General features: G+C 43.8%; 1 protein-coding gene across 2 annotated transcripts in view; it reads right to left on the bottom strand.

Annotated features, from left to right (window-relative positions):
- NFAT5 (nuclear factor of activated T cells 5) overlaps nt 1–27,101 on the bottom strand; it is a 154,597-nt gene that overhangs the window by 91,753 nt on the left and 35,743 nt on the right. The gene's annotated exons all lie outside the window — the stretch shown is intronic.

Raw genomic sequence — 27,101 nt, forward strand, 5'->3', positions numbered from 1 at the left:
GCCGGGCCGCCGGGGGGGTGCGCTGGGCCGCGGGGTCCGGCCGCCGGGGGGGGGTGCGCTGGGCCGCGGGGTCGAGCCGCCGGGGGGGGTGCGCTGGGCCGCCGGGGGGGTGCGCTGGGCCGGGCCGCCGGGGGGGTGTGCTGGGCCGCCGGGGCCGGGAGCCGGGGGGTGCGCTGGGCCGCCGGGGCCGGGAGCCGGGGGGTGCGCTGGGCCGCCGGGGCCGGCCGGCAGTGCTGGAGCCGCCGGGGGGGCCAGCCTGGCCCGCACCTCCTCCCCCCACACCCCCCCTTACCTGCCCAGGCTTCCCGCGAATTAAATGTTCGCGGGAAGCAGGGGAGGGGGCGGAGACTTTGGGGAGGGGGAGGGGCGGGGCTGGGGGCGGGGCCAGGGCCCCGTGGAGTGTCCTCCTTTTGGAGGCACAAAATATGGTAACCCTAGTCAAAAGTGTCCATTAATTTTGGGTGTCCCTTAGGGTCTGATTTTTCAGAGTACATAGCATTTTATATATTAAAAGCATAGCTCCCATTGACTTCAGTTGCAGCTGCTGAGCACTTCTGCAAATCAGACCTAGGGTCCCGAGTAGAAAAATGAAGAACACAACATTAAAAAGTTAGGTTTAAGTGACTTGCCAAGCATTACATAGAAACTTTGTGGCAGAGGCAGGCATAAAATCCACATCTCCAGGGTGGCATTCAGCTACTTTTGTCATGAGATCATCCTTTCTCTTCCTGCAATTCCCTCCCTCATTCATAAAACACCTTCCAACTTCTGTGACAAATGAGGCCGGGGTCCTATAAACAAGTCTTCTTCACTAAACAATTCTGATTCATCCCCAGGAGGTGTCCATCCTGGGCACTGAATGAGGCTGGGGTCCTATGAAAAAATATAGTCTGTAATTAAAGACTGCACAAAAGGGCCAAATTAATTTTTCACAGACAATCTTAGCTCTGGCATTTTCTAACTTTTCGGTGCTTGAACTCACCATTCTTTTAACATGGCCTCTCTAGAAAGAGAGGGAGATGGTAGAAAGACTCATATACCCAATTCACAGGCTTGAGGAGAATCAGAAATAAAGAGTGCTGACTCACTACCTGGATCATATTCCGGATAGTTGAAAGTGCTCCCCAAACTTCACTATGCCCAGACATTTGATATTTTACATCACTGCATTCCTGAACGATTTCTATTAGTAGGACAGATCTACTGACAATTACCTCCCTTGCTATTGTTATATAACGATGTTTTCTGTGGGGATGCTTTCCATTATTGATATTATGTTTTAAAGGCCTGCTAGGAGTCAATTTAGAATTAATGTTGGGAGGTGTTAAGTAACGTTGACACTATTGAAATATGCTGTGTTAAACTTGGAAAAACCTTGCAAGATGAGTGGAGAGTAAAAATAACCCACATCTAAGGTCATAAGGTCTAAGGTCATAAATATCCAAAATTTTGCAGGTGTAAAGTAGGTAGTATATCCAAACCCAACAGCCTCCAGATTGCCTATCAAATACACAACTTTGAAGTTGAAAGACAATTTCCATTTAAATGCCAAGATCTAAGTGCTAAGTATGCTTTGTATCCCAAACTCAATATCACAGGGCCCTGTTTGCTTAAAGTAATATCGTGGGTGAGAAGGAATGAATTTACAGCTGATACATTTAACTTTTTTTAGCTAAAAAATTTGAACAATCATGTGGCACCAGAAGACATGTTGTGCTTGTAGGCAATAAACAGGTCTTTAATCTATTTCAGCTTTTAAAACTTTAATCCTCCCAGTCCATCAGCTAAGCTACGTTGGACAATGTTGGTACCAGAACAAAGGGGTATAAACTGGCTGTGATATAAGTTTTCTCTCTAGTGCTTTTACCTTAAAAATAAATAGGCTTGCACAGGAAGTGCTGTGTGGTATCTTATAACTGTTGGTAATGACACTATGTACTGTCTCTGAGGGGAGAAGCAAGCAGGCCTGTCTAGGAAGACTGTCTTTTGTTGGAAATAACAGAGAAAACAGGGACCAGTTTGGTCAGACTGGAGAGCCTTGAGTCTCCACTCAAGAGATGATGATGGCCGGGGAGCTGGAAGCTTGAGTGGTTGCCCTCGCTGAACCATAAAGGAGAAATATAAGTGCAGTTGCCCTGAACTTGCCATGAATATATTTAGGCTGGGAATTAGAAGGTGGTTTCTACCATCAGAGGAGTGAGGTCCTGGAACATGCTTCCAATAAGCGTAGTGGTGGCGAACAACCTAACTGGTTTTAAGATGGCGCTTGATAAATTTGGGACAGGATTATATTTCTGGATTGCATGTGACAGCAGAGGACTGGATTCAATGACCCAGGAGGTCCCTTCAAGTCCTATGTCCCACACAAAAGATCCCCAAAATGCCCCCACAAATGCTTGCTTTGCAATGGTATCAGTTATTTGTCACACTGCATTCTGAGATTGCTTCAATGAACCAGGAAGTTTCAAGTAGGTTTCACAGGTTAAAAAAAACTAAATTTAACATATTTCTGTGTTGGATGGTCCCAACAGCTTGAACGGAAGCATAGCTGTCAACACTGGGGGGAGGGGCCACGATCAGGGAAAATTCTCCAAATAAGCTATAGAATTTGGGAGCCACAAGAGGTTTGTCCGTGTGTTTTCTGGTTAATTATTTATTTTAAATATGTCTTAATTCAGGATTTCAAAGTGTTAGGCGTTTGGATTCTCATCCAACTTTCTGGAGGCCCATAATCCTTCATTCCCACAAAAATCTGCTACACAAAAACGTGCCAAGCAAGAGACAGCTATGACCATTCCTCACTTACCATCTCTATGAGCCTCTGAGTTCTGCACTGTGACTCAGCAGGGGTAGAAGTCAGCAGCCAACCTCCCACTAGCTCAGCAGAACAGGCCCTAGCAACAGACCACCAGCAATTCTTGTGGCCAGGGCTGTTAGTACCTGGAATGGGTTTATAAAACCCAAGACCATCTAAATCAAAATTAAACCCATGGTAGCTATGTTGGAGGAACAATTCAGCAAGTACTTTTTCTTTTAATAATTCAGTTCACTATTAAGACTTTTGCAACTTGGCCTAAAATTGGGGGCCTTGACACAGCATATGCAAGTCCCATCATTATGTCTGTCAACAACTACTCCTCAGTACAAAAGCAGTATTGCCAACTCATGATTTTATCACGAGTCTCAACATCTGGTGCTCTTTTTAAAAGTCGCAATTCCTAGAATCAATTAGGCAACAATCTCACTTTTAATTTTTTTTTAAGTAATTCTCTATACTTCAGAGTTGCAGAAGAATCTTTAAAACATGACCAGCGTGTACCCCAAAAGCTAAAGACAGGGGTGAGGGGGAGCAGGTAAACAAACAACACAAAATTTATTATTTAAAATTTCATTGTTAAGCCCATTTCATGATTTTGAGAAGACTGTTTGATTTTGAATGCCTGAATGCAATACTGTGAAAGCCAAAAGATGAAGTACAAAGAAGTTTGTGTCCTGGACTGCTACTAATTCCTAATGTGCCACAAATTTTGTTTTAAAAAACCTGAGGAGTATTTATACATCATAAAGTAGGATGGGTCAATTTTTACAGGTTTGGTTGGTTTTTTTTGAGGGGGTGGGGGGGTAATAGTTTTATTGCTTGTTTCACTGATCACTTTTAATGACAGGTCTCTTTTGGACCTGAGGCCCAAAAATTTCATTTGAGGAAGGCAGCCTGCAATTGCTTAATCAAATATAAGCTTTGGTTTTCCAAGATCTCTGGGGCTTCTCCCATCAGCATAGATAATCCACCTCGCTGAGAGGTAGTAGATATGTTGACAGGAGAAGCCCTTCCATTGACATAGCACAGTCCACACTGGGAGTTAGGTCGATATAACTAGTCACTCAGAAGTGTGGATTTTTGATATAAGTTGCTAGTAGTGCAGACCAAGCCTTATTCTGTGAGGCAGGAAATTAATTAAGACTACTTGGAGTATAATGTAAAAGCTACCACCTGAGTCAAGTCTTGATATACTTCAGTAGAGCAGCTGAAAATTGAAAAGGTGGCCTATCAGAATACGTTTTATATAAATGTAAAGACTAGAGTTTGGATGGGGGATATGGGGTTGAGAGAATGGAAAAAAAGGAGCTCTTAACTTTTCTCAGACCCTCCAGGGCCAATAGGACTTTGCAGTATAAATCAATCACAGCATGGATTGTTGCTTCACAATTCTTTGAAGGAATATAAAATATAATCACACATCTTTAAGAGACCTTATTGTTGAGCACCATCCCAAGGAAATCATATTTCCAGTTAAACTTTTTTTATATATGAAAAGCATTTTACGTTCTAATAGGCCAGTCCTAAGTATACAGCACTCTAACCAGCACTGAAATGAAAAACCTGAAGCTGAAATTAACCAGAATACCAAAGACTCAAAGCAAACAGCCTATATCAGCATGTGTTCTATCAAAACATTCCCTAGACTTGCCATACTTTTGCATCCTAAGGAAGAATGCAGTAGTCCCATGGGAAACTAATCCTTGTCTGGGTGACGTGACACTGTGACCCATGGCCAGAAAGGGTTAAGCAGCTTGTAGGCTAACTGACCCAGATTCAACCTTTAGGGACATATTGGTAGATCATGTTGTGTGTTTACACCAATGTTATATATGCCATCATGTGCCAGCAACGCCCCTCTGCTATGTACATTGGCCAAACTGGACAGTCACTATGCAAGAGGATAAATGGATACAAGTCAGAGATCAGGAATGGCAAAATACAAAAACCTGTAGGAGAACACTTCAACCTCCCTGGCCACACAATAGCAGATGTAAAGGTAGCCATCTTACAGCAAAAAACTTCAAGACCAGACTCCAAAGAGAAACTGCTGAGCTTCAGTTCATTTGCAAATTTGACACCATCAGATCAGGATTAAACAAAGACTGTGAATGGCTATCCAACTACAGAAGCAGTTTCTCCTCCCTTGGTGTTCACACCTCAACTGCTAGCAAAGGACCTCACCCTCCTTGATTGAACTAACCTCGTTATCTCCAGACTGATTCTTGCCTGCATATTTATACCTGCCTCTGTAAATTTCCATTACATGCGTCTGACAAAGTGGGTATTCACCCACAAAAGCTTATGCTCCAATACATCTGTTAGTCTTAAAGGTGCCACAGGACTCTCTGTTGCTTTTCACATCTATATTGTTAGAGGTTAACAATGTAATCAAACAGTCCCTGTTTATGCTGTATTCTGGTAATTCAGAGATCAAAATGAAATCTTACCATTTAAATGAACTGTAAATTTAGCGATATCACTGTATTCACCTCTCTTTGAAATGTACAGAAAATCACTTGCAAATGATGGAAAAAAGGCAATTGCCTTATGTTAATCCCTATAGCTAATTACCGGTGATGCTTAGGAAATAGGTCTACTTCAAAGTCTCCATGATTGCCTACTGTTCGCCTAAGGACGCCAAGCTGTCAAGAGGAGGCCTGGAACCCTTGGGTCCTCATCCCTTTTATCTCAGATCTGCTTGATGCTTTCTGCAGGGGAAGCTTGAGCTGTAAGACTGAGATCTCCAGTCCCACCTGGATCATCCTGAATATGAACACTGGACTATAACCTATGGTCTAATTCTGAAAGAACTCTTTGCAACTACAAAGCTCACCATCTCGACTATGAATCTGATCTCAGAACTGTATGTACACTAATCTTTTAACCAATATTCTCTCTCTTTTCTTTTTTAATAAATGTTAGTTTAGTTAATAAGGATTGGCTGTAAGCGTGTATTTGGGTAAGATCTGAAATATTCATTAACTTGGGAGGTAATGTGTCCAATCCTTTGGTATTGGTAGAACTTTCTTATGATGAATAAGATTTTCAGTAATCCTCATCATATTTGACTTGGGTGTCTGGGTGGAGGCCTAAGGCTGGGTTGCTTTAAGGGAACTCAGTTGTTGGTTTCTGGGTAACCAGTGAGGTATTATAGAAGCTGTTTTGTGCTGGCTTGGTAAATCTGAGTATTGATATATGCACCAGCTTTGGGGATTGTCTGCTCCATTCTTTGGGGTTCACCCTAATTGAGTAACTTCAGTGTGGCTCCCCTGGGATTCCAGTCACAGACACATTTTAACCCATGTACCGCCCTGTAACCCCATAGCCACCATTTTTATATGGTGTTGCCCGATTTTTAGATTATGTATTAATTATATTGATTACTTAAGGATCCCTAGTTATCTCTTTGTGGGTGGACAGGTTCTTGCCCCAAGATCAGGCCCAGTATTATTCAAATTATTATACAGTTGGGAACCCCAATGTGCACAGTGCAACACTCACACTATAGGAACTCTTTTATATTTACAAATATAGTTTATTAATACATTTAGCACAGTCACAAACACCCTAACTCAGTAAGCAGATAGAGATACTACAGAATGTACATCTACACATCCATATAGTCACATTATCTTCTGTAGAATATCCTGAAATGTTAGCCGTCATCTTCCTCATCACCATCACCTTCCCCATCATCACCAGTGGCCGTCACTCTGGCACTCCCCAAGGACTATATCTCTTTCGCCTACCGCTCCTAGGCTGGGATACCACTTTTATAACACGCTATGCTGACGCCATTATGTTTGATGCATATCCAATAGGGGATTTCCTCCGTTTTCCTTATTTGTATTTCCTCATCTTATTAACGTTGGAGTGTCTTTTTCCTATGGGTTAGTATATCAGTGATCTCAACTTATTATCACATACGTACATTTGATACCTAACCACAAAAGGGCCATGGTATCACATTTGTTATTTCTGTCCTAGCTGGTTATTTTGGTTCTTTCCAAGTTTTAAGTTTTGGTGTACCCATTAAGTTTAAAAGGGTATGAACTTAGGAAATCCCCTATGCCAACCTGCTTTAACACATCCTCTATGTTAAAGGTTTCAGTCATATATGGACCTTATGCTTTAGTTCCATCGCCATCTATCTAGGTGAAAGGTCCCAAACATATGTATGCTAACTTCGCTTCGCCTTAGCGAAACATACAGGCTGTGGCTTGCAGGTCCCCTTGTGTTACAGCCAAATTTATGATATATGATGTACAAAGTATGCCTTGTGAGATATCATTTGAAAAGTCATAATCTGTTGAACATCATTGTTCTGTTAAACGTGTGCATCATCATTGTAATGAAGTTATGAGATTTTACTATATGTTTGTTTGTTACTGAAATATGCTGAGTCTGGGGAACACCCACAGACTAGGGCCTTAGAGAGAGCAAAAGGACTGCAAAGGCCTTGCTTGTCATCCCCAAAGATGCTTCAAACATCGCACACACAGAAGGTGTGAGCAAGAAATTTACTATTCACCTGAAAGACATTTCAAATCTCATATACACCACAGATTGATTGTCTGCACCCCAGCAGGGAGGGTATTCCTCCCAGGGAGGAGGCGGCTATAAAATAAGAGACAATGGCTTCCCCATTACCTCCCCCACCTCGACACATGGAAGAAAGATCTTTTGGAAGACAAAGAGAAGCATCATTGAACTGTGGGTGGGGTGGTCCCAAGCTGAAGGGAGACAGCCTGTGAAATGTATTTCAGCTTATGGTGAGGGAACCTGTTTTGCTTTAGAATTATTGCGATTTTATTTACACCCCGCTCCACCCCAGGTCCCGCTCCCACCCCCGCCCCGCCTCTTCCCACCCACTTCTGCCTCATCCCCACTCCTTCCCCTCCCTCTCCAACAAGCTAAAACTGGCTATTGGCAATGGATCTTCATTTATGTTACTTAACAGAAGTATAAAATGATGTATCTGACATCAGGCAAGCATCCACTATCACCCCAAAAATAAGACTGCTGTTATTGATGACCTTAAATTATGCAATACTGTTGAGAATGAAAACCGAAATCTCTTAAATTTGTTAATGTTCAAGATCTTTATTCTTCTTTATTTTTTAAATAAACTAGTTCAACAGGGAATTAATTTAACATAAATTGTTTTGTGTTCTACACAAAAAGTGAAACTTTTCAGAGGCACATAAGGAAATTGGGCACCTGACCCCAATGATTTTCAATGAGAAGTGGGCATCTAACTCTTTTAGGCACTTTTGAAAATCCTTATTCTATATAGCCCTCCATCATTTGCATTATTGCAAAATGCTACTTTGGAAAACATTGGAAATATATTTATAGGACCAATTCTTCCTGAGCTATGATGACATAAACAATGGAATGTACTATTTTGACCATGGTTATATATTTGCACTCAGCTTGCGAGTAGGCTTTTGTGCCTTCAGATACTGTTCTGCGATGCCAATGTGACTGACAATATTTTGCAATATACTTAAGCACAAAAGAGTGGATTAAGAACCCAGTTTAATTTAACTCTTCATTTCCTGGGTTTCTTAAATTGTCAGATGCTAAATGTGTGTATAATTTTAAATTGGATTAAATTACTTAGCTCAAACAGTTTACTGTTATTGACGCTACTGGAATATGTTAGTTCTTATTTGGCCATTACTCATCTGTACACCCAGTGTAAATGTCTGAAATAAAAATATAATTCCCTATTTGAACGGTTTTTAAAAAAAAAGTAGTCAACAAGATCTCCTTTGACCAGTTGACCAGACACCCTCTAACTACAGGACCAAACTTGACGTCAGAGGTAGATATAAAAATGAGGGAAGTAGTGTGACATACTAGCAAGGTCTAGGTAAAATGCCTTGATGATAAGTCCAGTCCTCTATCATCAGGTGCTATCCAAATTTAAGGAGACATCTGTGAAATTGCACCAACCAGAGAAAGCAAGCTAGCTGCCTAAAGCTCACTATTGGAATGAAGTATCAGGGAGTAGCCGTGTTAGTCTGTATCTACAAAAACAACAAGGAGTCTGGTGGCACCTTAAAGACTAACAGATTTATTTGGGCATAAGCTTTCGTGAGTAAAAACCTCACTTCTTCGAATGCAAGTTCATGTCAACTCTCCAACTACCTCCAGAAGTGTCTCTAAGCATACTGTGGGACATTCCCTGCAGTTCAGCTCACCCCTCTTTATAAGAGATTACCTATTATCACCCAAAAAATTAAGATCCATGACAACCAACCAAGTAGCTCATCACCATATTTTAAATTACAAAGTTATTCTTAAACCCACTTTAATTTATTCAATAAAAATATATTTGCAACAAAATAGCTACCCAAATGTTGAACTCTAATTTCCAGACCATAAAACCCCTAGCCTCTTGCTATGCGCCAACCTCACCAGAAGAAAACCCCAGATAACAGCACTCCAGTTCTCACTGGCCATCCTGCTGCATAAAGAAGCACCAATCAACTTATAGACATTCAACAAAAGTGAATACATTTCACCATCCCTCTCTGTGAATAGCTGACCCCTTCAATTTGGCATTTCCTTTTATACTCAAAAGTTTTGGTTAAGAGTAAAGGGCCCTTTTAAACATCCCTCTTCACCAACAGATTGTGTTGCCTCAAAGTGAGAACAGATGTTTCAAGATTATTCCAGATCAAACCAAAAGAGAAAAATCTGCTGGTCAGCAAAAGTCAAAGCACACACCTCCATTCATGAAGCACACACATGTAGATTAGCAGGGACCTGTTCCCTATCCCATGCATCTATTCAGGCAGTTATCGGACACAGTATTTACAGCAAGCCTCCAAATTTCCCATTCCCCTCCCCCACCTAAACCCACAGTGCTAGCTTGCTAGAGGCTTCCATGTATCTCATATCCAACTACTCAGATCAAGGACACAAGGGGACGGGACAAATATGTGAAAAATTATTATTTTAGATGCTGTCAAATTTATTCAAATGCCCTTGCTCCGATTATCCCTCACTCCTAATCTCACAGCTGAGGTCAGCTGTTGCAACTCTTATCTTCTTGCCAGTTATACTGAAAATTCAAAAAATGACATTTCACATGACCACACTGACCAGAGGCAATGAGCTAATATCATCCAAGACACCAATACGTTCTACATCAAGGACAACCAGGATTTTGTTCTATGGGGTGATTGAAAACTGTACATATTCACACCAACTGAACAATTTATATGCAATAACTGTAATTTAAAAATTCACATGGTATTAAAATTAGTTGCCATGATGGTTCACCAGAAATAAGTTACCAGGACCAAAACTGCAAGCACCCATTTTCAAATGTATAGATTACACAGTGTAAATCTAACCCTCAATCTAATCTCAGGTGAGTGGCATGCATAATTGTCTATCTTGAAATATCTGCAAGAACAACAAATTCTCAAGGTATACACACGTCACAGGTCAAGGTATGTCACGCATATGAGAAGGATTTAGGAACAGATCCTCAGCTGATGTAAATTGCCATATGAGAGTTGACATCAGCTGAGGCTCTACCCCTTTGGATTTTTAATGAAAATCTGTATGCATACAATCAAACATTAGCCTTCTTTGCACGTAGGTCCTCAAAATTCTGCACACAAGACACTAAATTAGAATCATCTTGAATACTTTACTATCATCCCAATATCAACGGTCTAGTATATATTTGGTTTTTCAAAACCTTTTCAAACTTCTGTTATATTCAGGTTCTTATACTGTCCTCATCACCATAGTATCCGAGCACATTAAGCAACATAACTACCATCTGTCACACGCGAATCTCTTTCTACCCAATGGGAAAACTGTGAGCTTTTTAAAACTTATTTTTGTAGTCATTTTATGCCTGGTGTGGTGTGTGTGTGTATTTGTTAAGAACATAAGAAGGCACAGTCAAAGAAGTGTCCCTTGCACTTGAAACAGAAAGTGGTGATGATCAAGGTGGTTAGATCCTGTGGAAGTTCACTTGCATAGCCTTCAATAGGCCCCAAAGAAAGCTCTATCTCAGGGGTTGGCAACCTTTCAGAAGTGGTGTGCCAAGTCTTCATTTATTCACTTTAATTTAAGGTTTCATGTGCCGGTAATACATTTTAATGTTTTTTAGAAGGTCTCTCTCTCTCTCTAAGTCTATATATTATAAAACTAAACTAGTGTTGTATTGTAAAATAAACAAAGTTTTCAAAATGTTTAAGAAGCTTCATTTAAAATTAAATTAAAATGTTGATCTTACACCGCCGGCCCGCTCAGCCCGCTGCTGGTCTGGGGTTCTGTTCACCTAGGCCAGCAGCAGGCCAAGCGGGGCCTGCAGCCAGGACCCCAGCTGGCAAGGGTCCGGCAGTCAGAACCCCAGACCGGCAGCACGCTGTGCGGGGCCGGCAGTTGGGACCCCACACCGGCAGTGGGCTGAGAGGCTCAGCCCACTGCAGCTCAGGGGTTCCATCTGCCGGCTCCTGCCAGCCAGGATCCCGGCTGCCGGATCCGCTCAGCCCGCTGCTGGTCTGGGGTCCCGGCCCTGCCCACATACAGTGGGTACCTTCTCCCTGGTTCTGGCCCATTCTCTTCCTCTCTCTGCACTGAGCTGAGGGTGGGAGTGGCCAGGAGCTAGAATTAGGGAGGGGGCTCAGGGTTGGGACAGGTTTGGGTGTGGGGCACTTACCTGGGTAGCTCCCATTTGGTGTGAGGGGTGCAGGTGGGAATGTGGGGTGTGTGTGTGCAGGAGCTCCCATTTGGTGCTCAGGGTGGGGGTGGGGATGTGGGGGTGCAAGAGTCAGGGCAGAGGACTGGGGGCATGTGAGGAGGGTGCAGGTGTCAGGGGAGGGGGGCTGGGTATGTGTGGGGGTGCCAGAGTCAGGGCTGGGGTCGTGGGGGGGGGGGGAAGGAGTCAAGCAGAGGGCTGGGTGTGTCTGAAGGAGGTACAGGGCTCAGGGCATGGGCATGGGGTGTGTGCGGGGCTGGCGGGGTCAGGGCGGAGGGCTGGGGTGTGTGTGCCCCTATTCCACTCCCCCCTTTCCCCAAGGCCCCCGCTTCTTCTCTGCAGACCCCGGGACTCCCATGCCCCATCCAATCCCCCCTGCTCCTTGACTGCTCCCTCCAGAGACTCTCCCGCCCCCAACTACCTCGCCCGGGATCCAACCCCCCCGCTCACTATCCCCTGACTGCCCCACCATCCAACCTCCCGGCCCCCTTACCAGGAGGGTCCTAGCAGTATGTTCTGCTCCGCGCAGAGCCAGACACGCTGCCCCACAGAAGCGGGCAGCTCCACCCTCCAGAGCGCTGTGCACGCGGCAACAGATGAGCGGGGAGCATGTCTGCCTCCCCGTGGAGCCAAACACTGCCCCATGGGAGCGCGCAGCCCCAGCGCCCAGAGTGCTGCGCGTGCGACGCCAGGGCTCCAGGGGAGGTGGGGAAGGCGGGGGAGGGGCCGGCGGCTTGCTGCACTCGGCCAGGTGCTCTGGCCCGGGAGCGTGGACCCCGCGGCTTGCCACACCAGGAGAGTGGGGCCATTTGGCAGGGTGTGCCTGGGCACACCCCGTGCGCATGCCTATGCTTCTGCCCCTCTGCCCCTGGGGGGGGGCGGCGGAGAAGAGTGGGCCGGGCCAGGCAGGATATTTAATGGCACGCTGCTCGGGCAGGCAGCAGCATGCCATTAAAAATCAGCTCGCGTGCCATAGGTTGTCGACCCCTGCTCTATCTAGTACACAAACAACCTTTGCTATGGATAGTTTAAGTGTGCCTGGGAAGCAGTTGTTGACCACAGTCCTCATCTAAGAGCTTCAGGCAATCTTTTATGGTCAAAACAGCTGCCGCTTTGGAATGAAGACCCTCCTGTTAAAGAATGAGCCTCACCCTGAAATCCAAGCACAGAGTTGGATTTTGTGCTACCACTCCAAGAGATGGGGGTGGGGGGAGAACAAAAAAACAGATTACAGTCTTATTAAAGTTGCTAATGGATTGTTGAGTACCAAAAACTAATTCAATTGTTTTGTAGCAGGTTGTGTGACAATTAAGTGCTTGGCTATTATGCTATAACTGCATTTCAGTGATACTATATATGCATTATTGATCAAGTCCTTTGGAATCCTTTGAGATGAAACAAACTGTTTAAGTATCCCTAGTTCAGTTCTATTCTGGAAGTGATTAAAAGTGATACATTTTGGTTGTTTACAGTGTCATTGACTAGACCAAATTTGCTCCGTTTACAGACCTTTGTTTTTTGTGGGGGAGGGGGTATTAATATTAATCCTGCAGAACTGAGACAGGGACAGGCTGGAGGAGATGGGGCAGAAGAGGTCTGTAGTCACCAGAGTCCACTCCAGGGCATGGCATGGAATCCAAGATTCATGGGCCTCAACTTTCCTCCACAGTCAATAGACTACTCTGAAACCCACAGGAAATGTATGTCATCCTCTTCTAATGCTGACCCACACAGAGGATGACAACCTACTATTGTTCTCACTTATGCATGAGCTCAAGAGGCAAAATGTCTGTGCTGTGGAGCTAAGGGTTCCAAATCTACTTATAATCCATGTGGGTGTGTAGCAGGGTGGTCACCCACTCCGGCCTTACAGGGCTTAAAACTGCCCAGGAGAGGGCTGTCGCTGGAAGCAAGCAGTTCCCAGGCTGATTGGGGAAGGAGGCTCAGCTGTGGCCTTATAAGAGGGCAGTGGGCCAGGAGCAGAGTCAGTCTCTCTCTGTCTATAGAGGGAGAAGGGCCTGGCTGCTTGGAAGCTGACCAGGGTACCTGAGTGGGGGCAGGGCTAGGGAACAGGGCAATGGAGCTGGGGAGCTCCCTCCTGGAAAAGCCCCAGGCTGCAGCCTTGTCAAAAGCCAGAAAGGTACTAGGGTGCAGCCCAGGGTACACAGAGGCAGCCAGTCCAAAATCCCCTTGCCTATGATGAGTGGCTTTTACACTGCGTCTGCCCCAGTGAGCGGGGGCTAGATGGCGAGTGGCAGTAACTCAAGACGGAGGTGAGGTGGGGATAGTGGGTGGGGGTTCCCCTGGGTGGGGAGACCCTGAGAGTGGGGGTACTGCCAGGGGGCAGCACCCAAGGGAGAGGGGCACCAGGGTCCGGGAGGGACACGGGCCAACGACAGTGGGACATTGGCCTGCAGAGGGCACTCCAAGGCTGGAGAGCTAATTCCCATACCGGACTTGCAGGAGATGCCGCAGGGGTGAGTCCTGCATTGCTACAGGGTGTCAATATGATTCAGTTTGACTTTTTAAAATCCTATGAAATCAAAAATACATTAAAAGAATATTAAGGCTGCAAAAATCAAGTTCTCAAGTTAGGAAATGCCACTATTAAGGTTAATTTGTTCAACTTTTTGAGTATGCATTATAATACAGTCTTTAAATACATGACCACATAATATTATTTCCATAGGAACACTGCATCATTAAGTGCACAATATGGACCAGGCTCTGGGGATGAATCAGAGCCATTTACTGAAGGAGACTTGCCTGCAAGAAGGAGAAAGGATGGTACCTAATGGTTAAAGCAACTCAATGCAACTCTGGAGAACTGGATTCTACCCTTACCTCTGCAACAGAGTTCTTACATGATGCTGGGCAAGTCACTTAAACCAAACTTTTCACAGGTGTTCACTACTGTGTGTTCCTCATTTTCTAGGTCCCAACTTTAAACCCTAGGTATGATTTGCAGACGGGCCAAGTACTCTCAGCTGCAACTGAAGTCAATGGGTGCTGTGCTTTGAACATATTAAGTGCTATAGAATGCTACGTACTATTTTAAAAAAAAATATCAAACCCTAAGCACTCCCTAACTTTTAGAGTACTTGACTTTGTAACTTTAACATTCTTTTAGCATAGTTGTATGTGTGTAATACTACTAAAAATGGTGTCAAATATCCCAAGAATCAGGTTTGCCTCTGAAGCTTTTATGAGTTTTACACACACACACACACACACACACACACACACACACACACACAAAAATAGGAAGCAAGATTATTTTTAGCAAAAACCCTGAATGAGCATAGGTGGGAACTAGAGTCTGTGGCTACTACTAAAACAATGACAAATATTTATTATGGCACTCCATGATAAAGCTAAACCTATGTATAAAGCAAAAGAACTAAACAGAGGTCTATAGCTGGTATAAACCAAGAAGTTTAATGACTAATTGAACTGCATTTGTTAAATCACAGTCTCAAATTTTTATTTCAGGGGTCATTTGTGGTGTGTTTGATCAATGTTAATTTGATTAAATCTACTATATGAAAAAATAATTAAATTTCAGCTAAAAAAAATTACATAACTTAAAGTAAATTATGTGTAAAAGCTACCACATTAACTGGGGAAATTTTCCAGATAGCTTTGGGCACCTCTATACCAAAGACCAGGCTTTGACGTGAAGACTGTTAGCTGCTGCTCAAGGGATTTGCTACATTGTAACACTGGCTACTGTGATGGGTTCGGTCATAGAGACCCCCTTGGCACTGTCACCTGATGTGCTGAAAGTGCCTCTGAGCCCATTTTCTTTGATGGCTTGGGATTCCAGAACCCTGTCTTGTTGAGCCAGACACGCTAGCCTGCTGCAACACAGACCCGGGGTCTGAACCACGCCCCCAAAACTGCAGACTTAACTGAAAACAGCTCATCAAGTACTCCTGTCTCCAGCACCCAGCTCACAATAGGATCCAAACCCCAAATAAATCCCTTTTACACTGTATAAAGCTTATACAGGGTACACTCAAATTGTCTGCCCTCTAACACTGATGGAGAGAGAGATGCGCAGCTGTTTGCTCCTCCAGGTATTAATCACTTACTCTGGATTAATTAATAAACAAAAGTGATTTTATTAAGTATAAAAAGTAGGATTTCAGTGGTTTCAAGTAATAACAGACAGCACAAAGTAAGTTATCAAGCAACATAAAACAAAACACTCTAGTCTAAGCCTAATACATTAAGAAACTGAATGCAGGTAAATCTCACCCTTAGAGATGTTCCAATAAGCTTTTTTCCCCACAGACTAGACTTCTTTCTAGTCTGGGCCCAATCCTTTCCCCAGGTACAGTTCTTGTTAGTTCCAGCTCAGGTGGTAACTAGGGGATTTCTCATGACCGGCAGCCCCCTTTGTTCTGCTCCACCCCCTTTTATAGCTTTAGCCCAAGGCGGGAACCCTTTGTCTCTCTGGATCCCCACTCCTTCTAAATGGAAAAGCACCAGGTTTAAGATGGATTCCAGTATCATGTGACATGGTCACATGTCCTGTGAGACCCCAGCCTCCATTCTTCCAGGAAGGTTTGCAAGTAAACAGAGCCATTCGCAACCAATTGTCCTAGTCAATGGGAGCCATCAAGATTCCAAGCCACCCTTAACGGCCCACGCTTTGCATAATTACCATAGGACTTCAGAGTAATATTTCATATTTCTAGCTTCAGATACAAGAATGATATATTCATACAAATAGGTTGAACACACTCAGTAGATTATAAGCTTTGTATTGATACCTTACAAGAGACCTTTTGCATAAAGCATATTCCAGTTACATTATATTTACACTTATAGGCATATTTCCATAAAACACATGGAATGCAGCATCACAGCAACATCTATATCGATTAAGATTTTAATGAAGATCTATCATTGCTGAAGGATCAGGACATCTCCAACAGCGCTAGCAACAGTGGCAGTGCTAGCATACATTGCCCACCAGTGTTTTCATCACCATGTCACTCCCAGATTCTGTGTAGATTGCACAGTGATAAAAAATGCTGAACGCAAGTTTACATTAGTGCTCCTACCATTGCCAGCACTAGCAGAAATGCACCACTGATACAGCAACACTGGCAGACGTTCACAGAACTTTCAAGTTTACACGAGGCTATTTTACATAGCCAAACACAAAATCTTACTTCCAGTTCCCACTGGCTGCACACAAAAGAAGCAAAGCAGGTGAATCCTCTTGTGAAGAGCACAGGAGAGATCTGTATTCATTTTATAAATATTGTTTGAGTATTGCAGTATGGCTGGCTCTATAGAACCCTCAGGATTGAATTTCAACCAGAGTTTTTCCTAAGTTTCCAGGAATCTAGCAAAGGCTCTAATTCACTTGCCTGGTGCTCAAATGGACAAGTCCACTGTTGGGAGGCTACATTTGACCTCCACTGGAGAAAAACATACACCAGTCTGACCACATTTGGGAGCCCTGCTGGACAACCAGGAGATTTTTGGGGTAGTTACTCTAGAACGAAGGAACTTGGAAACGGATAGAAGACAGCCTTTTTCATGAGGGACACACATGTTCATACTTTCACTGATGGGAGGGGGGAGGAGGGAGGATTCAGAATGTCAGAGCCAGAAGCTGTGGGGGTAGAGCCTATCTTGACCAGCTCCAATATTAGGGGAGGAGGAGTGCCTGGCTCAAGTGATACCTACTTAAACCGGCAAACAAGTCTAAGGTTAGCTTAAACACTATGCTTGTATGCCTGTTTATTTTACACCCTTTTCTCCCTGCAAAGAATAGTTTTGTTTCTATTAAACAGAAATAACTTGAAAACTAATCTCCTTTTCAATAACATTTCATGTGTACTCCCAGCTGTTGAAATTATCCTTTTTTACATAGTCTCCAGCTTGTCTCAAATTTTAACTTCTACCTTATTGTAAAGCTTTTATGCTTCCTAGATAGTTCAGATTAATGTCATTTTCCTTTGTGCTTAAAAACCAAGATCAATGTTTGAGGCTAAACATTACTGTACATTTAGTTTATTATAAACATTAATGTTTAACAAACAGTATTCACCAGCACAATATGAGAAGATATTCAGTGCTGGCACAAGTATCAGGGGGTAGCCGTGTTAGTCTGTATCTACAAAAACAACAAGGAGTCTGGTGGCACCTTAAAGACTAACAGATTTATTTGGGCATAAGCTTTCGTGGGTAAAAACCTCACTTCTTCAGATGCATAGAGTGAAAGTTACAGATGCAGGCATTATATACTGACACATGGAGAGCAGGGAGTTACTTCGCAAGTGGAGAACCAGTGTTGACGGGGCCAATTCAATCAGGGTGGATGTAGTCCACTCCCAATAATAGATGGGGAGATGTCAATTCCAGGAGAGGAAAAGCTGCTTCTGTAATGAGCCAGCCACTCCCAGTCCCTATTCAAGCCCAGATTAATGGTGTTAAATTTGCAAATGAATTTTAGTTCTGCTGTTTCTCTTTGAAGTCTGTTTCTGAAGTTTTTTTGTTCAATGATAGTGACTTTTCAATCTATAATAGAATGACCAGGGAGATTGAAGTGTTCACTTACTGGCTTATGTATGTTACCATTCCTGATGTCCGATTTGTGTCCATTTATTCTTTTGAGGAGGGACTGTCCGGTTTGGCCAATGTACATGGCAGAGGGGCACTGCTGGCACATGATGGCATATATAACATTAGTAGATGTGCAGGTGAATGAGCCCTTGATGGTGTGGCTGATGTGGTTGGGTCCTCTGATGGTGTCGCCAGAGTAGATATGAGGACAGAGTAGGCAACGAGATTTGCTACAGGGATTGGTTCCTGGGTTGGTGTTTCTGTGGTGTGGTGTGTAGTGCTGGCACAGAGACATGGAGTTTAAGGTGAGAAGAGAATGTGTGCTCTACATTGGGATAGCTCAGTGGTTTGAGCATTGGCCTGCTAAACCCAGGGTTGTGAGCTCAATCCTCGAGGGGGCCACTTAGGGATATGGGGCAAAAATCAGTACTTGGTCCTGCTAATGAAGACAGGGGGCTGGTCTCAATGACCTTTCAGGGTCCCTTCCAGTTCTAGGAGATAGGTATATCTCCATATACCTATTATTCTAAAATATTTAAAAAATGAAAGATACCATACATGCTAGTTACAAGGAAGACATCCATGGCTCCAACTATTTTTCCATTATATCCTGTGCCCACATTCAGGAGTGGAAGAAAGGAAGAGTGAATTGGTTGTGCATGCACATCAAGCTCCTGGGACAGGATTTTGAGTAATCTCAAATTTCAACTTTCTCCCTTCATGTATTGACAATACTCAGGCAGGATTCAAATGAAGTGAAAACAATGTTGAAAATCAAAACTACTTAAAATCCTGCCTAGCTAGTCTGTTTTGTACAATATTCAAGCTTACTTAGCACTCAGACTTTTTTTTTTTTAAATTGTAGTTAACTGCTCAGCAGTAACAGGATGACTTAATAAAACAAGTCAGAGTCATAGTTAGAACATGGTCAATTGTTAGTCGAAGCTACTGAAGTGTGTTATATAGATACAGTATATGGTCCAAACTACAAACTATGTATTTGTTGACAACAAAATCATTTTAGCTCCATCTCATTTCCACATTTGAAAATTTCTACTGTTTCTCCAGACTACTGCTACTTCTCATATATGCACATGAAGTATCTATTTAGCCACCAATAATAAAAACAAATAATTTATCATCTATTAAGATCAAGTACTTCCCCAAACATGCATGTACATGGGTCCCAAGAAATAAGTGGGAGCTGGGCAGCTGGAGAGCAGTGGCTGCTGGCCGAGAGCTCAGCTCTGAAGGCAGAGCAGCCGCCAGCAGCAGCGCAGAAGGATGGCATGGCATGGTATTGCCACTCTTACTTCTGCGCTGCTGGCAGGGGATTGCCTTCAGAGCTGGGTGCCAGGCTAACAGCTGCCAGTCTCCAGCCCCCCAGATCTGAAGGCAGAGCAGAAATAAGAGTAGCACTACTGCAACTCCCCTAAAATAACCTTGTGACCCCCCCTGGAACTCCCTTTTGGGTCAGGACTCCCCAATTTGAGAAACTCTGGTCTCCCTAGTATAGGGTAAAAACACAGAAGACCAGATTTCATGGTCCGTGACACATTTTTCATGACCGTGAATTTGGTAGGGCACTGAAACGAGACAGTGAAAGGCATACATGCCAAGAACCAAGCAGTTGCACAGTTTACACTGCAAAAAAAGGTGCACATCCCCCACATGCAGTAACTGCACAAGATAATGAACAGGCAGACTGTTACATTTGGGCCTGGATCACAAGTGCAGACTGGTGGGACAGTGTTGTTCTACAGACCTGGTTGCTGCAGAACTTCAGGATGAGACACAATAGCTATTGGTATGTCTTTGGTGAGCTAGCCCTGACATTGCAGCAGAAAACTACAAGTATGAGTGCCCCATTTATCATGAAAAATGGTCACCGCCCTATGGGAGCAACCTATCTCTAGCAGTTACCAGTACCAAATTAGCATCAGTAAGTCCACATATGATGCTATTGGTCTGAAGGTTTGCAGAGGTATGTCTACACTCCTAACTGGAAGGTGTAATTTCCAGCTCAAGCAGACATGCCCACATTAGCTTTGATTGACATAGCGTGCTAAAAATGGAGTTTAGCTTCTGTAGTGCAAGCAGCTAGTCACTCTGAGTACGTGCCTAGTGTCTTGGACAGGTAAGTACACGGGGGAGCTAGCCCCCCCCACCCCCCCGCAGTTTGTGCCAACATCTCTATGCTCTATTTTTAGCACACTAGCTTGATCAGAGCTAGCCCCAAAACTTTCCTGCAGCAAGCCAGAACAAGAACCCCAGGAAGCTGTGGAGAAGTTTTGGGGCTGGCTCCCACTCACTGCCCTGACAATGCACGTAGCCTGAGTGCCCCTGAACATGCAGCCCCAGAGAGGGCAGGAGGGGCCCAGAAGCAAGGGCCAGAGAGTGGAGCAGGGATCAAGTGCTGTCCTGCAGGAGAGGGAGTAGCAGGGTGCTCAGCTCAGCATGGCCAGGGGAGGGATGACCCACAACATCCCAGTGGCCAGGAGATGCCTTTCGCCTGGCAGCTTTGCTTCCTGCTCTGGACAAGCGAGGCAGAGCAGGAAGGGGGAGCGCCCTCAGTCAGACAGTAATGGCACTTCCAGACACTATGCTGGTTGCCTGAAGCGCTGCTCCTCTGCCACCAGGAATTCTGGGATATATCTGGAGGACTTCTGGGACCTGAGTCAAGCCAGAGCCGTGTGCACACAGGAAAGCAATAGGGCTCAGACCCTAGGTCCAAGCTTAACATGGGTTTTGGACCTTTGAGCCCTGCAGGGTCCTGGGACCTTGGGGCTAAGCCCTAGGTTAGCACATTTGCAGTATGAATGCAATGGGAATTTGGCTTGAGCCCAGGCTCAGACCCGTACTTAAATTGCTGTGTAGACATACCCATAGTCTTCATGGGAGCAGGAAAAGCTTGAAAATATGAACCCTAAAGGCTCAAAAAACTAGAAGGCAAATAAATACAATTTATTTAATAGCTTGTGATTGGGGCTGGGGGGGGCTGACTCATAATTATGAATGCTTGAGGTTCACAATACTTCAATTATTGAAAAAAACATTTGGACATAACTCCATGAAATGGGGGTAAATAAGTGCAATGATTAACAGATAACTCCACAAGTTAAATGTTATGCCCCACTACCCAAAGATGTGTTAGTGGCACACCAATTTGAATGCTACATCTGCTTAACACTAAGGCATTATAAGAAGACAGAAGGAATTTGCTTTAGTGCACAACAACATTAACAGAAAAACAGTTTGTGATTTCAGCTAGATAAGCACTAGATGCTATGACGATGTCCCACGCTAATACCTGGTGTAATAGGTACAATATAATATAAATGCATTAAACATATTGCCAAAAATCTTCTCTTATTTACAATGTTTGGATTTACTTTTAGAAAAGTTTTCCCTGCTTCTCTGACATTTTAAGTCTAGCCACATGGAATGCATCAGGAAACCACTGTGCAAACTGAACTAGGCATTTTCCCCATAATGGAAGAGAGCAGCTAAAAGTAGGAAGAATTTACCAGTACTGGGTATCATGACAGGAACTAAATGGTGACACTATCCTCAGCAGCCACTTATGTCCAGGGGCCGGCGCAGAGGTAGTGACACTGCCACCTTCATGAAGACGCTATATCCACCCTTTTACACAATACTGAAGGTAACATTAATAAAAATCAGAAAACTTTTCTCCTAGCCACCGAGTAACATCAGTACCCACTGGTATATTTTACAATAACTGTTAACATGCTACAAAGTGACACTCATTTTCAGACCCTGCCTCCTCCTATCATACCATGACAGCTGTCATCTCTGGATCCCTGTTAACAGATTCTGAGATCCTGGCAACACGTCCAGCATTTCTAGGAGAGCTCCATGACTCCCTAGTCCCAGGGCCAAGTTAAGGGAATTTGGAGCCCTAGCCATACTACAACATGGGGCCCCCCGTGGCTCCATTTACCACTTGGAGTGGCAGTGACATGGAATCCCTTGCTAATCTCAAAGAAGCCAGGGTAACAACAAAAGGCCCCCTTCTCGCCTCCCTGTCAGGAGAGCAGCAGCAGTCCTCTTCCCCCAACCAACAGCCTGAGAAACAGGAGTAACAGCAACCACTTACAACCGAGATGCAAGGGTATCCGGGTGAATGGGTAAACCAGACTCACTGCATTCTTCCTCTGAGACACACACACACACACACACCCCTACCTTTGTTGGGGTGGTGTTGGTGGGGAAGCCCCCCAGATTAGCAGATCTTAAAGTTAATATGCCAGAGATGAATGGGGTAGTTCATGTGTCTCAGAATTATTGTCTGAGGCTACCTGCAACCTCAGGCAGATGACTCCATATAACTTACACTCAATTCACATTTAAGTTTTGCTTCCTAACCACAAACAAAATTTTTTTTTTTTAAATGAGACACTGATCTAATTGCAACTCTAGGCTCTGGGACCCTAGGCAGAGGCCTATCCAACTTGTGCCTTAACAAGTACTGCCTGGTCCACCCAAACTCCCAGGGCTGTTTTTCTTCATCATCCACCCATCACCATGAGGTCACAAGGCATTCTGTACTGCGACAGCAATTCCAGATACGTGGAAGGCAAAGTTACTAGATTTGGGGCCAGCTCCTCAGAAAATGAAGAGGTTTTCCATCTGGAGCTGGACTACCTATTGGTGTCCCTGGCCTAATTGTACTGCACCTTAAGTCTCTTGATTTTTTTCATGGCATTGCTTACTGTTCTGCCAGTCATATGGCCACCTGGTCACACAGCAGGGTACTGCATATCACTTTGCTCAGCTAACCCTAGATCTCTCCCTTTCCCTGAATCAATACCAGTCCCAAAAACTAGCTTCTCACCAGCTAGGAGCAAGTTCACAGTATGGTTTCCTTTGGGCATGATGGCAATGATTTAAAATTATTTAAAAAAAATATCCACAGACAGTGAAGCAATTTGCTTTAAAAGTAGTGCAAAACTGAGCACCGTGGTATGTGCACTGGTTCTTGCACTAGTGACTGCCAACGACTTGACCCTTGGGCAGAGGTGTGCATAAAGTGGACCAGAGAGACTACCTTGCAGTGACAAGAGCACTGTGAGACAGTGCTGAGAAGACTCTGCCCAATTGGAGCTAATATGTCAGTGGTCTACATCCATACTGATGCTATACTCTTCATCCAAGAGCAATAAAGAACCCTGGCTCCAAGTTGAAAATCAGCAGAAAATTCACACCGTGCAACACTGTTTCCACAAAACAGTAGCATCTAATTAATTAGTGTATGTAACATCAAAAATGCTGTAAATGAAAGGTACGTAAAAGTAACCAAGTTATTAGACAGCAATGCTTGTTGAACAAGCTAATAGATGGTATGGGTCTACTGTACAAGTAATGGGTCTGGCTTTCTCCATTAAAACAAGTGTTATGAAAGGGTCAACTGGCTCAAATTTTTCAAGAGCTGCTACATTTTCCAAGGCCAAGTTATATCACATGAAGAATTAGTTAAGGGATTAGCTTCAGCAAAAAGAGCCACCATTGGAGCTGATCAAAGATATTGTTAAAGTGAATAAATTCTTCCCATTTGGCTGACTCAAAGAGCAAATACAACTGCACATCTGCGGAGCAGTTGTATTAAAGTAGTGTTTGCCAGCTCAATTTTCATTCAATAGAAGCCTTGTTTTCCATTACCTTTTCCAATTCACATTACCTCTGTACACTAGCTAAAACACCTATCACCTGTGCACTCAAGCACTGCCATCTGGCAGAACCAGATCTCAATCACAGTTTCTAAAACAGCTGACGGCAATGAAATTCTTGAAATTGTTTTCTACAGGAGTTCAGAGGTACCCATTGCTTACAAATGTCTGCAATGAGTCAATTTCCAAAAGTAGAGGAGAAATTAGGATTGAAACAAGATATACTGTGTCAATTCAGATTACTGCTATTTAGATTGCAGTAATGTTCAAAATGTGCTAGGTCAGTGGGACCAGACAACGAGCCATGGAGGACCGTGGCGGCGGACGAGCACCCGCCAAAATGCTGCTGACAAGCGGCAACGTCAATAGGCGTTGCCACCGATTTTCGGCGGCATTTTGGCGGCGATGTCTCTGGATGACACTGCTTGTTGGCAGCATTTCGGAGGATGCTCGTCCACCGGCCAGTACGCGGGCGCCATGGCACCCACGGGCACCGCATTGGGGACCTCTGTGCTAGGTACTTTCCCTAACACATAGGAAGACAAAGTCCCTGTCCCAAGAATGCAGCAATACATATGTATTAGCTTTAAGAGAATAGTTAAATTGGATTTTACAAAAAGTAATTGGTTCTGGCCACTGTAGGACAGGATACTGGACTTAATGGACCAGGAGTCCAATGCAAAGAATCACAGAAACCGCCATAATACAAACAGACACTATTCAAATTTGCAGTTGATCACTTACCTGCAATGCAGTACTACCAGAACTACTACTGATTTGTGTGTCTGTATTCGCTGTGCAGACCTCTAGGCAAGGTGGTACCAACACAGCAGGTCATTTCTGAAGGGACTGCAGACTAAAGATATGGGCGCTTTTTTCCCTTTCCCTATGGCATTCCGTTTTTAATTGCTGGCACAGGACACATGGCCTGCAATTTTGGCAGGGAGAATAATGTAGCATGCAACTAAAAAGATAAACGTATTTTAAGAAAGTCTCTGAGCAGAGCTCTATTTCCACACACACCTTCTTGAGATGCAAAGCTCACCCCCCAATATGAGAGACTTCACCCTACTCTCTAAATGTTTCCTTGGCATGTTTCAATTTGTCTCCATGTTCTGGATATTAAAAGCCAACTGTGAATTACTGCCCATCTCGCTCATGTTCATTTGAAAAGCAAAAGATAGCCTTTTAACTCCACTCCTGTTTTGAAAACCAAGAGAATTTTTATTGTACTATCGTAAAACTTTGTAAGTGATCTAAAAGATTTTTGAATTATTTAGAAAATAACAATTGTGTGACCTCAATGTTCACTGCATGGATAACTGATGAATGGATTGACATCCAAATGAAAAAGCTAGGTAACACACACTACGTAATGTATTATGTAAAACTTTAATATTACGTAAATTTTGGGATGGCAAATTTATAATACAGAACACTATTCATCCATATATATTTATACTGTACCACCGTTCAGCAGTTTCTACACATTACACCTGAAACATCAACAACTTGTCATAACAATGTATGTAAGGGGTTTTGGGAAATGACAACTATTTTAGCTTTTTATTGTCTGTCCGTTAAAATCAGACGTTACCATACAGCCTTAAGCCAGACATGAATGCTCAATTCAGGATCACTGTGATTCCTCCTGAGGGCATTCTGCGCCAAAAAAATTAAAATTGTGCGCACAGTACTGAAAAATTCTGCAAACTGTATTTGTCAAATAAATTTGGAGGCTCCAGCATGGCAGTGGAGAGCACAGGCCACTGGCTGCACAGAGGTGGGAGATCACTGTGCAGTTCCCCCATACGGACACAGCGGTGAGGCTGCACCCAACCCTGACACAGCACTGAAGAATGCTGTTTATAGCCTCTGAAGAGAAAGCAAAGCAGGCCTGCTTAGGCAGCCTGATTTATAATATAAAAAAATATAATATATGGAGATATACCTATCTCATAGAACTGGAAGGGACCCCTGAAAGGCCATCGAGTTCAGCCCCCTGCCTTCACTAGCAGGACCAAGCACTGATTTTGCAGCCCCAGATTCCTAAGTGGCCCCCTCAAGGATTGAACTTACAACCCTGGGTTTAGCAGGCCAATGCTCAAACCACTGAGCTATCCCTCCCCCATAGGTGGGGATTGAGAGTTTCCTTAAGGAAGAAAATGCAGAAAAGAAAATTGACAAAGACAGGGAAAAAATGTGCCACAAAACCAATGATATACCTGAGATACATCAATTATATTTTCACACTCTGGCCAGATGACAAACTCCCTCCCTACCACAATTTCAACAACCACCACGGCCACACATCCATTAAACTTTCTGGAACACTCCCATACTAGCATCAAAACTTCCTGGGCACCACAATCAGCTTCAACAATGGAACACAACAGACAACTATACACAAGACACCCACAGACCACCACACCTACCTTCTTAGATCCAGTAACCACACCAAATGCACAAAGAAATCTGTTGTCTACAGTCAGGCACTCATACCACAGAATATGCTCCAAGGAGAAATGCCCTTTCTGAGATATACACCTTAACACATTCAAAATCGCCTTCAACAAACAAGGACACTCCACCAGAGAAGAAGAAGATCACATCATAGAGTGGTCCACCCGAATACTCCAAGAGAACCTGCTTCAATACAGAAATAAAACCCCATCCGACCACACACCTCTAGTTGTCAGCTACCACTTCATACTGGAACCCATACAGGTATCAACAAACAACAACTCATTCTCGATGGGGACCGCATCCTATAAGAAATCTTTCCTGAATCTCCTCTTCTGGCCCTCAAACAACCTGACAGCCTCTCCAAGCTCATCAACAGAAGCAAGCTCCCCACAGACCAGGACACACCAACTCAAAGCAGCACCAGACGCTGCCAGAACAAGATGCAAATCCTGAAGACATCTTCTCTCCTACAATGCTTAACACCCTCTACAACATATCTTTCAAGATCCATGGGTCCTACACATGCCTATCACAACATGTGTTCTGCCTCATCCAGTGCACTAAAATGCCCCAACAACTATGTGGGTGAAACCAGACAGTCATTACACTTTTGAATGAACTCACACAGGAAAATTATAAAAAAGAAAGAAGAACAGGAGTACTTGTGGCACCTTAGAGACTAACAAATTTATTAGAGCATAAGCTTTCGTGGACTACAGCCCACTCTGAGAGGCCAATTAATTAAGAGAAAAAAAACTTTTGAAGTGATAATCAAGATAGCCCAGTACAGACAAACTGTCAGAGT

This window comes from Malaclemys terrapin, chromosome 14, assembly GCF_027887155.1.
Source record: "Malaclemys terrapin pileata isolate rMalTer1 chromosome 14, rMalTer1.hap1, whole genome shotgun sequence".
NCBI lineage: Eukaryota > Metazoa > Chordata > Testudines > Emydidae > Malaclemys > Malaclemys terrapin.